Here is a 12552-nt window from a genome sequence, read left to right on the forward strand (position 1 = left end):
ACTTGACCAAGGAAAATTAGTGACAAGCATTCCATTGTGCTCCATCAAAGAACACCTGTCCAGAAGAGTTTCTCTTCTAGTGAAAAGGGATTTCTCATTTCCTCTCTCTCTTTCCCAGTAAAAAGCATTGCAAAGGAATAATAGACTCATTGAACACTAGAACTAGAAAGGACCTTGAGAGATAAAGTCCAGTCCTCTGCCCTCATGGCAAGGCCAAGTACCATTGAGATCAGGGCTACTCAACTTTGGAAGCCCCAGGGGCCACAATGATACTCACAGCACATACCGAGGACCACAACTTAAGTGTAGTTGCATATATATACAAATATCTATGCAAATATATGTAAATAGCTTCTTTACATTGCTGGGGTATGAATACAAAGCACTTCCCACAATGCCCCAGCTCTCCGATCGACCAGTTGATTGCAATCGACAGGTTGGTGACCAATGCAGTAGAGGAACTTAGGGATGGGAGTGACACTGCAGCTGGCTGGGCTGGACTGGAAAGCAGGGGTTGAGCATAACATGGACTTGAAAGGTGAGGGAGAGGCCAGCATCTGCAGCAGCGCTTGCTCCACGGAGATTGGTGGTGATGGCTTGGGCTTGCCCAGGTCCTCCTGTGCCGGGCTCAGCAGTTACCACACTCAGGAAAAATTCTGATTTCACAACAGGAATCCAAAGAATACTGTTCCTCTTCCAGGACTTTGCATAATAAGTGCACCTTTAATTTTTCATTTGTATTTGAATTCTGTTAGTATCTCTTTTTTTTTAAGTGAAAATAGTTCAGTTGTGGGTATCATGTGAAAAATTGGGAGCCTTTACAGAAGAGAAGAAAGGAGAAGAGAGACAGAAGAAAGCAGGAGGAAAACAAATGAGAAGAATTAAAGGAAGAATGTAAAATATTTCTTTGCAGAAACAGCACCTTGTATCAGTAGAGAAGTGTTGCCTTTAAAAAAAATTATTTTGGGTATCAGGTCAATGTATGAGCAATAAAGAAGCCCCAGGTCCTTACCTGGCAGATGAAAAGGCAAGGCTCCTGTTTCTGAAGTCTACCATGGGACAACTGCACCATGTTTTATCCATGTGCGGGATGTAAAAACCTCCAGCAAATTCAGCATCTTCCACTGGAGCAATTTCTTCTCTTTATTGCCTCATCGCTCAGTCGGCCACAGTGGTAGTGCGTGTTGACAGCTCCTGGGCTTTCCTGATGGAGGCTTTCCCATCAGAGACTTGAAGCTGACTACAGTATTCTGACTAAATAACATACCTCCCAACATTTCAAGTTGGTAAAGTCAGAGAAGTCCTGGCTCTGGGGCCTGAGAAGCCCATGTTCTACCCCTGGAGTGTAAGAGGCCCCAGCTGGTGTGTCATAATCAATGGAACTGGAATCAGAAGGCCCATTTTCCTGGAGGAACTGTTATTGACAGAAAACAAACGCCAGGGAATGTGGGACTGGGAAGGAAGCAACTCAGCCACCTGGACAGGGTAGAGCTCAGGTATTGATAACGTGCCACTCCTTCCACTTGGAACTCGATATAAAGGCCCCTGGAGCCCTAGATTTTGCAGAGATAAACTTAGCCCATCGATGGACCCAGTGGAAAGAGGAGTTTAAGCTATTCACAGGCCTGGCCATCAATGTTCCCTTCAATTTTTTCCATCTATGTATAGCATAAATGTTATGTGAACCAAGGCATGTGCAGATGTGCACCACTAATGGAAGCACATGCTGCTGTCTGTGGGAATGCTGCAGTTTTCCCTCTAAGCTGCATGGCAGCACAGCCCAGCAGTTGCTTAATGAGCTCTGCCCAGCCAGACCTTTTGCATGGAACTGCCTAACTGGAGGAGGAGCACTTCTCCCTCAGTGATAGCAGCTGCTCCCTGCTGAAGACAGAGCAGCCAGTCTTTCCCAGCCCTGGCTGGGTGGGGCTCATTAAGCAGCTGTGAGGTTATGCTGCCATGCAGCTTGGAGAGAAAACTGGAGCTCTGCTAATCAGTTGGGGTGGCATTTGAATCTCTCCTGAGTGGCCACCCAACCGCTCATCTTACAGGGGACACTGCTAGCCATGCTGGATTACACAGCAGGAAAGTAACATTGATATTTGACCACATTGGGGAACAAGGCAGAGAAGTCTGCAGCACTGTGAAACTCACTCCTGCCCCAAGCCTCACAGTAGTCCAGTCCTAGGAGCCAAAGCAGAATGAAATTATGGAACACCACAGGTTTTTCTCTAGAGACCAGAAAGTGAGGGGAGAGGCCCCTTATATTACTACCTTAAAAACACTGACTGCTACATGCAATTTTGGGGACTTAACAGGCTTCCTAATTCAGGATGAAATAATCTGTGGTAATTGGGATCACCACCCTCAGGTGTGGCTGCTCTGAGATGGTGATGTGACATTTTAGACAATGTTTAGACATGAAAGCCCTAGGTGGTACAACACTCCCAAGAGGACATGCTGGGAGACAACAGCAAAGGAGAGCAGGTGGCGAGGGTTCCATACCCATGGTGAGATGCATTTACTGTGGGAGACAGCAGGAGTAGGTAAAGAAGAGGTATCCCACACTGTGAGAGCATTGCAAGGAATGAGGCAAATTAAGCCATTTTAGCAGAGGGTGCAAGAGCATCAGCTCTCACAAAGATTCAGTGAGAAAAAGCACATTAGACAGTGGTGACTCATCATCATGAGTCTCTCATTGTGTCTGACAACATATCAGGTTTAGGCTGTCAGGACAGGAAACAACAGAGACAACATCAGTCTTGGTGCATGCCACAATGGTGTGATTTCAGCTGCATGGCAGGGCCTCCTGCAATGTGATTTCTTGGAGTGAACTGGACTCAAATGCAGTGTGACATGCTGTACCTCAAAATAAGCACCTTGGAACCCGCATATTTACCACTCTCACATGAGTATTAGATGTTTTGTACAAAGTATGCCTTGTATATCTAGAAGGTGATTCCAGTCTGTGTATTGAATGACTGTAACCTACTTGTACCGTCTGTCAAATAGAGACATCGCTTAACTCAAATCCTGTTTAGCTTGTAGAATTTAGATTCTGAATTTATTTTTATTTTTTAAGTAAACAATTTTGATCTTGTGCCTGCTACAAATAAGAACTTAAAATCTACCTTTCCTTAGTTAATAAATCTGTTTTATATTTTACCTAAAACAGTGTGTTTTGGGTGAAGTGCATGGGGGAATCTCAGCTCAGATTACAAAGACTTTGCAATGCTTTTTACTGGGAAAGAGAAAGAGGAAATGAGAAATCCCTTTTCACTAGAAGAGAAACTCTTCTGGACAGGTGTTCTTTGATGGAGCACAATGGAATGCTTGTCACTAATTTTCCTTGGTCAAGTATGTAGAGTCAATTGGTGTAGCCATGTTGGAGAAATATCACATTGAAGAAATGTGGCTAAGTAAAATGCAGGACAATGTAGCACTTTAAAGACTAACAAGATGGTTTATTAGATGATGAGCTTTCGTGGGCCAGACCCACTTCCTCAGATCAAATAATGGAAGAAAACAGTCACAACCCTATATACCAAAGGATACAATTTAAAAAAAAGAACATGTGTGTTCTTTTTTTTAAATTGTATCCTTTGGTATATAGGGTTGTGACTGTTTTCTTCCATTATTTGATCTGAGGAAGTGGGTCTGGCCCACGAAAGCTCATCATCTAATAAACCATCTTGTTAGTCTTTAAAGTGCTACATTGTCCTGCATTTTGCTTCAGCTACCCCAGACTAACACGGCTACATCTCTACCACTATTCTGTGGCTAAGTAAGACTTTAATGCCCTTATCCCAGAAAAAGATACTCGCCTCCTGCGGTGGGAGGTGCAGAATGGCTGCCAGAAGAGAAGTGTGGAGGAATGACAATGAGCAAGGCAAGTGAATCCCGTTTTTTCCCTTAAAAAGAGAACAGTGCTTCCATTGGATTAGGAAGCATTGTGGCTCACTGGTGGAGAAGGGTACAGATGCTTGCGACTGACTAAACATTATTACCCTTATTTATTCTTGGATCTGGACTTCTAATACTACCATCATCTGAAGAAGTGGGCTGTGCCCACAAAAGCTCATGATACCCATGTACATGTTTTGATAGTCTTTAAGGTGCTACTAGACTTTTCATTATTTTTTAAGTTTTTCCTGTTACAGACTAACTTGGCTACCCCTCTGAAATTATTATTATCATTTCTATGCCAATATCCCCTAGAAACACCACTAAGGATTGAAGTCCCATTGTGATAGGTGCTTGCAAACATATGTAACAGATAGCTCCTGTTCAAAGAGCTTACAATATAAGGCTTTGTCTACACTACAAGAGCCTATGCAAATGAAGCATGAATTAGCATTTTCCCACACTTCATTTGCATACTTTCTTTCAGTCCATTTTTGTGCTAGGGATTTTTGCGCAAAAACAGGCCGTTTGTCACAAAAAAACCCTTTTCTGCAAGATCCTTATGCCTCTCCGGGACAGGCATAAGGATCGTGCAGAAAAAGTTTTTTTTTTTTTTGTGCAAAACGGCCACAGCCACTCTGCCGGTTTTTTTGCAAAAACGGACTGAAAGAGAGTATGCAAATGAAGCGCGGGGAAAATGCTAATCCGTGCTTCATTTGCATAGGCTCTTGCGGCAAAAGTCATCGTGTAGCCACAGCCTAAATGGGGACTAACAATTTCTTATCTAGCGAAAAACTGAAATGCTTTCTTGGAGCACGCTGGGGAAACCCCTCTCTGTGGCTGGAGTTAAATGAAAGTGCAGTCTTTCTGGGTGACAGAAGATTTCTCTCACTTTTCTCAGCTATGTATTTTGCTTTTGGTCATAAACTAGCAAACAAATCCAGTGTTTCAGGAGCCGTACAAACTACAGCTTGTTCTCAGATGATCTTGTTGCAGGGAGCAAGCTTCTGGCTGATTCACTAACTGTAAAAATAAACATAGTCCAGGGGGGAGGCTGCAGGGTGCCAAAGAAGAAGTAGAAGCTGCAGCAGCTGGTGTTTTCTTTGCTGTTTCTTTTCATAGGATCCAGACAGGTTGGAGGTGCAAGTGATTAATGTAGAAAAGATAATACCTCCCTTCCCCCTTAAGAAGGAAAGGCAACTCCTTGTGTATTACTGTTCTTCAAACTGTTCCCATTCCAAACTTAAAACATCCCAACCCCTCTCACGCAATACTTTGGGGACTGACAGCACATCTATGTGTATTAACTGTACATGGTGTGGTTTTCATATACGCCGTGGGCGTATTCTGCAAGTTTTATGGGGCTGTTGCACACATATTCTCTGAGACTTTTCCTCTTGGATTTGTCTAGTCCCAAGGCAGCATACTGTAGGGCTTGTTTACAACTGATTCTTTTCTAGTTGGTTCTATGCCAGCCCCTCTAAAATAGGGCACTTTGTGGAGATATGCCTGGAGCAAGCTGCACTCGAGTGATCCCTGCCTACATAAAGGCTCCAGTGCTGCTCCAGAATCAAACACAAATCAGGGAGTCCTTATTTCTGTTGGGGTACATCTACACAGCAACATTATTTTGAAATAACTTAGTCCACGTCTACACAGCAGGCAGTTATTTCAAAATAATGTTGAAATACTGTCAAGCTGGAGGACTTCTTACTCCACCTCCTGTAATCCTCATTATACGATACGTCTACACTGCATGGCTATTTCGGGATACTAGAAGTCTTCACGAGCCGCCCATTATTTCAAAATATTTTTTGAAATAATAGGTGCGCTATTTCAGCATCCTAGTAACCTGCATTCCATGAGGGTTAAAGGATGTCTCGAAATAGTGCATTATTTTAAAATTTGGTGCTGTGTAGATAGGCTATTTGAAATTCAATCAAAATAAGATGCCCAATTTGCACTATGCAAATTGGGTATCTTATTTCGAGTTTAGGGTGCTGTGTAGATGCACCCTATGAGGAGTAAGGGAAATGGGAGGAAGAGTGCTCTGTTTCGAAATAAGCACTGTGTAGAGGCTCCCAATTTCAAAATAAGATACGCAATTGATTTATCTTGCCTTTTTGTGCAGGAGAAAAACAATCCAGTAGGCACAGGCAGGAAAGGGTAGACACTTAGTTTGGAAGGTTTATGAACTGACGAAGGATGGCAGACGTTTCATACGTTAACTTATGGACGAAGATTTCCACAAGTGATGGCTAAAAGTCTTGAGGTGAATGAGGCCTGTTATCTTACTAAGTGGCACTGATAAGAGGCAGAACTTAAAGCCTCTGTAGATGTTCGTGCAGGAAGACAATAAAATCTTCCTGTTTACTTAGTTGTTCATTTATTTGGAGATCAGGACAGGTTTGGGCACTGGTGAGGGTGTAAGGAGCCTTTAATATCTAGGTCACTGGCAGAGGTGAAAGTAAGCCCGCCCTCCACTGCTAAGAGCCAGCTGGGGCACTCAGCTGCAGGAGGAGGGGCAGTGAGCTTCCAGCAGAGCTCCTGGGCCTCTCTTGCAGGCTGCCATATTAAGCAGCAGGCAGGTGAAAGGGGTGGCTGAGGGCGTGCTCTCCCACTGATCCCCTTTAGGGAGAGCAGAGACTGAAGCCCTCCCATTCCTACTGATGCTGTTTGTTGCTTGCTGTTCCCCTAGCACACAGCTAGCTTGCACAAAGGGGGCTGAGCAGTGAGTGACCAACACTGGCTACATCTAGACTGGCATGATTTTCTGCAAATGCTTTTAAAGGAAAAGTTTTCCGTTAAAGTCATTTGTGGAAAAGAGCGTATAGATTGGAACGGACGCTTTTGCGCAAAAGCACTTTTTGCGGAAAAGTGTCCGTGCCAATCTAGACGCGCTTTTGTGCAAAAAAGCCCCGATCTCCATTTTTGCAATCGGGGCTTTTTTGCGCAAAATAAATCTGAGCTGTCTACACGGACCCTTTTGCGCAAAAGCTTTTGTGCAAAAGGACGTTTACGTGAACGGGAGCAGCACAGTATTTCCGCAAGAAGCACTGATTTCTTACATGAGATCGTCAGTGTTCTTGCGGAAATTCAAGCGGCCAGTGTAGACAGCTAGCACATTTTTCCGCAAAAGCAATTGCTTTTGCGGAAAAACTTGCCAGTCTAGACACAGCCATCGTGTGCTTCTTCTCACAAGCAACTTTGGTAAAAATAGGGAGGAGGTGCTTCAATGACCCTGCCCTCCCTAAAGGGTGCCTCTCAGTGTTTCCTCTAAGCTTAGTGGCAACACAACTTCACAGGTGATTAATCAGCACTGCCTAGTCAGAGGCTCAGTGCTGAGTGACTGGGGTGGGGCTGATTAATCACCTGTGAAGCTGTGTTGCTGGGCATCGTAGAGGGAACACTGTCTTCTCCACCCTCACACACAAACCCCAACCTCCAGCCCTGGGCCCCCCAAGCCTTCAGCCCTCGCCCCGATTCCTGTATCCCCACACCCCAACCATCTGCTCTGAGCTCCCCAATGTGTCCAGCCCTGATTCCTGCTCTTCTCCACACACATCCCAACCCTCTACTGAGCTCCTCCTCACACACCCAACCCTGACTCTTGTACCCCCATATGCCCCAAGCATCTGTCCTAAGCCCTTCCTCACATCCCCTAATCCTGACTCCTGCACCCCCCCCACCACATACACTTGCCAGCCCCCTGCTCTGACTCTTGCATTCCCCACATCCCCAGCTCCCTGCCCCAAAAGCCCTGCATCCCACCCAACACTTAAATTTCTTACAGGTACTACCATATCGCACTCTCCCAGCCCCCTGCCTTGAATGACCCCAGAGGCGGAGGCAATACAAGAGTACCTATTAGAAATTTAAAGTTACTTTCACCCCTGTCACTGGTTATAATCCAGAAGAAGTTATCACTTAGCAGTGGCTGAAAACTGATTAGACACTATAGACATTTGAATGGTGGCCTTCGTGGAAAATAAATGTTCACAAGGTGACTGATTCCTATGATGAGGTGCCCATGTCACAAAATCACCATCAGTGATACACCTTCAGGCAAGTAGTCTGTAAGGACAAAGATTGAGTGGACAATGAAAATGAACACACCAAAAGGCTGAGGCACCTTGGCAGAGCTGTATCGAGGTGTTCACAATATTGGCTCTGTGCATAAATGAAGTGTTTCAGTCACCAGGACTGTCAGAATGGCACTTGCTACTTTTCAATACTGTGTGTACTTGCCAAACTGTAGTCCAAGCCTGTACTCAGTGAAAACGTTCTGTTATTTTTCCATGTGAATGTTGGGTGTGTATGCTCCTCACTCTGTGTGGTAGATGCACATGTAATTGTGGTTGTGACGAGGCTCTAATTTACAGAAGTGCCGACCATGCATGTTTGTAAAGTGCTGTGTGAGGATCTGTGTGGATGGACCTTGTGATTGTGTCTCTTCCCAGCATGTATCAATGCATGTTTGTTTCCCTTTGTGTGCTGGAGCAGGGGGGGAGGAGGGCGGAGGGCTGCTAAAGTCTGTGAGAATCACAAACACACTGGAAGCTCTTTAGCTTTACTGTACAGGGCTGGCTCCTGCCAAGACAAGTGCTGGCACATCCTCTTGAGAAAAGGACAGGTGTGAAGGAAGAAAAGGGAGACAAACAGAACAGAGCTGGTTATATCGCTGCATTTTAAAGCGATGGCCCTGTAGAGTTTAAGAGGTCTGTGTGCATATGTATATACAATTGGGTTGCCAAGAGTGTACGTGTAGATGTATGTCTGCAGGAAGGCATGTCTTTCTATGCCCTTGCCTTCACCTGTTAAAAGGGTGTGTTTTTTACCTCAAGGTAACCAACAACCATGAACTATTGTGTAACAAAAACCACAGTGAAGAACAGGCAATTTTAGTATTTTTCTGTGAGGTAAATTAGGTGAGGTCATCCCTCTACCCTTGCCTGGGGCTGACCTTGTCTAGTTTCTCTCCCAGTAAAACTGAAGCGTCTGGTCTTCACTGTGTTTTTATGTCAAGATAGCTCATGCATATTAGTTACCCTGAAGTAAAGAACCTACTCTTTCATCTGAAGAAGTGGGTTATGCCCACGAAAGCTCATGATACCATCTACATGTTTTGTTAATCTCTGAGGTGCTGCAAGACTATGCAGTTTTTAAGTTTTTCTTTTTTAAACAGTGAGTGAAGACATGGCCAGTGAGAACTGCTGCAGTGACAAATGTATCAGTGTATATATTAAGGTAATGATGTGAGTGAGACAAAATTCTGGGCCTGCCTCTACATTTCTAGCTTAGCACAATTTAAAATCAGGCTCATGGAGCACACCTTGCTCTCCAGCAAATAATTTTTAAACTATGGATATGTTTGCAAACCTCAGTACACTTTGGCTACGTCTACACTGGCCCCTTTTCCGGTAGGGGCATGTAAATTTCATGAGTCGTAGTAGGGAAATGCGCGGGGGATTTAAATATCCCCCGCGGCATTTAAATAAAAATGTCCGCCGCTTTTTTTCGGCTTTTAAAAAAGCCGGAAAAGAGCGTCTACACTGGCCCCGATCCTCCGGAAAAAGTGCCCTTTTCCGGAGGATCTTATTCAAAGTAGGAATAAGATCCTCCAGAAAAGGGCACTTTTTCCGGAGGATCGGGGCCAGTGTAGACGCTCTTTTCCGGCTTTTTTAAAAGCCGGAAAAAAGCGGCGGACATTTTTATTTAAATGCCGCGGGGGATATTTAAATCCCCCGCGCATTTCCCTACTACGACTTATGAAATTTACATGCCCCTTCCGGAAAAGGGGCCAGTGTAGACGTAGCCCTTTGGGTTTACATGGGGCTCAACACACGGCTCGCAGATGGGGGCCAAAAAAAAAAAAAGTAGGCAATATAATGGTCTTCTGTAGATATGTGTTTTAGTAGTTAAATACCTGGACTGTCATTGCTCATTAAAAGTGCTGTCATATGGGTGGAAATTGGGAACATATTGCATTTTATTAATATCAGTAGAACTGACTTAAACGGGGGGCCTGTGTGTTGTGTAGTCTTGTCTTAATCTTTGTATTCATGCCTGTCAGTGTAAAAGAAGCTATTTGCATATATTTGCATGTATATACAATCACACTTAAGTTGCAGCTCTTGGCATGTGCTGCATCATTGTGGCCCCTGGGGCTTCCAAAGTTGAGTAGCCCTGTTGTAGAGTCACTTCAGAAATAGCCTTGAAAAGAGTGCAGAGCACTGCTCCTTTGTAAGTCTGGTGTGCCTTGTTCTACACCAAATTTGAAAACAACATCTCTTAAGCAGTTAAAGATTAATATGGACAGGGATTTAGTGGAGTGATTGGGGGTCAGGACATGGGCTTAGTGAAAATGAAACAAGTGCAGAGCTTCACAGTTCTTTTTAAGCAACAAAGAAATCTCAGGTGGTACACTAAATATATTTCATTGTAAAAATATCATTTTGTTCCTGAACATCTAAAATGTCCAAAAAATTACCTTCTATCATCTACACATAGGTAGAATGAAGCAAGGACATTGGCGTCAAACATATGCAAATATCCTGTTTCATCCTTACACTGCGGCTGCGTCTAGATTGGCATGATTTTCTGGAAATGCTTTTAACGGAGAAGTTTTCCGTTAAAAGCATTTTCGGAACAGAGCGTCTAAATTGTCACAGACGCTTTTCCGCAAAAGCACTTTTTGCAGAAAAGCGTCCGTGCCAATCTAGACGCGCTTTTCCGCAAATAAGCCCCGATCGCCATTTTCGTGATTGGGGCTTTTTTGCGGAAAACAAATCTGAGCTGTCTACACTGGCCCTTTTGCGCAAAAGATTTGCGCAAAAGGGACTTTTGCCTGAATGGGAGCAGAATAGTATTTCCGCAAGAAGCACTGATTTTTTACAGTAGGAAGTAAGTGGTTTTGTGGAAATTCAAGTGGCCAGTGTAGACAGCTGGCAAGTTTTTCCCGGAAAAACTGGCCAGTCTAGACACAGCCTGCAAGTTTTAGGAAATCGAGTGGGATTTCTTCTTTTGAAGCCAAGGATCTAGTTAACGTGTAGTAAAAAGAATGTAAATGTCTTACAAAGTAAACTAACAAGTTTTCTCCACATATCAATGTGCTGTTCTGTATACCTCTCGTTATGGGCAATATAACTCATGTTCTTTAGTCCCTATGATGAGGTAGACATGGCTCTATACCAGGGGCAGCTCTAACAGGCATCCTGGCTGACTCAGTTAGCATTCCAAAAGAGCACATACCAGAATATGGGAGCCTGGCAGACTCCCAGTGCCAGCTCAGCTCTACCCTCACCCCACAACTTTGGGCATCTGTTTCCCTCAGCAGTGCTAGTCTTTCCTTCTCCTTGTGCTCAAATTCGAAAGAGGGTTAGGCCTGGCTGTTGGCTCAAGTTAAATGGGGCAGAGACTGCATGTGGCCTCTCACCCCAATCTGGCCTCAAATACTCTTTTCTACACTCTACAGCAGACTATATGAACATTTTAAAGATTGAAAAAGACTATGTTGCATTCAAAGTGCACATGCTAAATTGTGAATTAAAATAAAAATGAGACCGCGTGCTTGCCACTGAACAAAGCACAAAAGACTGTAAACATCTTGGGCTTTGTTATCTCAAGGTGAGCTTGAGCCCAGATCCTGTGCAGGTTTGTATAAGGGAGAGAGCTCTTTGGGGCAGAAACGTTTTCGATGTTGTTCTGTGATTGTACAGCACCTAGCACAACACCTGGTGCACGATTAGGACTCCTAGGAGCTGCAGTAATGAACCTTCCTGGTTCTCCTTATATGCTCAGGGTCAAGCTCAATGGCAGTTCTGAGGAAGTGCCAGGGCATTAGACACATACAGAGTTGTTGAAGTCATTTTAATTTTGAATTAATTTTTTGCACAACTTAAATTATTAACAACAATTTTTTTTTGTCAATTTGCAGATAGCTCTGACATAAAATCAGTTATCAGTAATCTCCATCTATCCCTCAGTGTAGCACAATTAGTTGGGTGCTTTGTTCTCTAGGCAGATTCCTGTGTATTCTGTAATTCCACATGTACGGTACTTGCCATGGCATACACCACATTCAACAGAACATTTTTGGATCCTCAGCTCTTATTTTAAAAAAATATATATTTATACTCCTTCTGGTAATCTGAATAATTAAAATAATTATTCATAGATAATAGCTTTGACAAAAGAGAAAGTTTGTGAATAATTTATTCGAGCATGGATGGTATTTAATGGAAATATGTATTCACTAATAACTGTAAATAATATCTGTTTACATTTATTTTTGTCAGCTATTGAACTAATAATTATTCAGGCAGCTTGGAGGAATATAATGTATAACATATAAAAAATTTCTCCTGATAGATGGTCCCCAAAAGCTATTTGAATATGAGAAATATTTTTATTAGAGGATAGAAGACTGCAGATGTTATAGAGGGTCCATACAATACCTTTTAACAGTGGGAAACTATAGACAGGTTTGAGGAGGGAACTAAGAATGTAACATTATTGAAATACACTGATCTAAGGTTTTGTTGTTTTGTTGTTGTTGGGTTTTTTTTTGGGGGGGGGGGGGTAGTTGTTTGGTTTTTTCCCAAGTGGCAAAAAGCGAGGAAAATTATCAAATTTTGCTAAGGTATAAATAGA

General features: G+C 43.4%; 1 long non-coding RNA gene across 1 annotated transcript in view; it reads left to right on the top strand.

Annotated features, from left to right (window-relative positions):
* Positions 1–1456: 1456 nt before the first annotated feature.
* LOC112546720 (uncharacterized) overlaps positions 1457–12552 on the top strand; it is a 92982-nt gene continuing 81886 nt past the window's right edge. The window contains exon 1 of the long non-coding RNA XR_016349657.1: positions 1457–1496. This is a non-coding gene — a long non-coding RNA (uncharacterized LOC112546720). The remainder of the gene's footprint in view (positions 1497–12552) is intronic.

This window comes from Pelodiscus sinensis, chromosome 5 (genome assembly GCF_052426305.1).
Source record: "Pelodiscus sinensis isolate ZL-2025 chromosome 5, ASM5242630v1, whole genome shotgun sequence".
Lineage (NCBI taxonomy): Eukaryota > Metazoa > Chordata > Testudines > Trionychidae > Pelodiscus > Pelodiscus sinensis.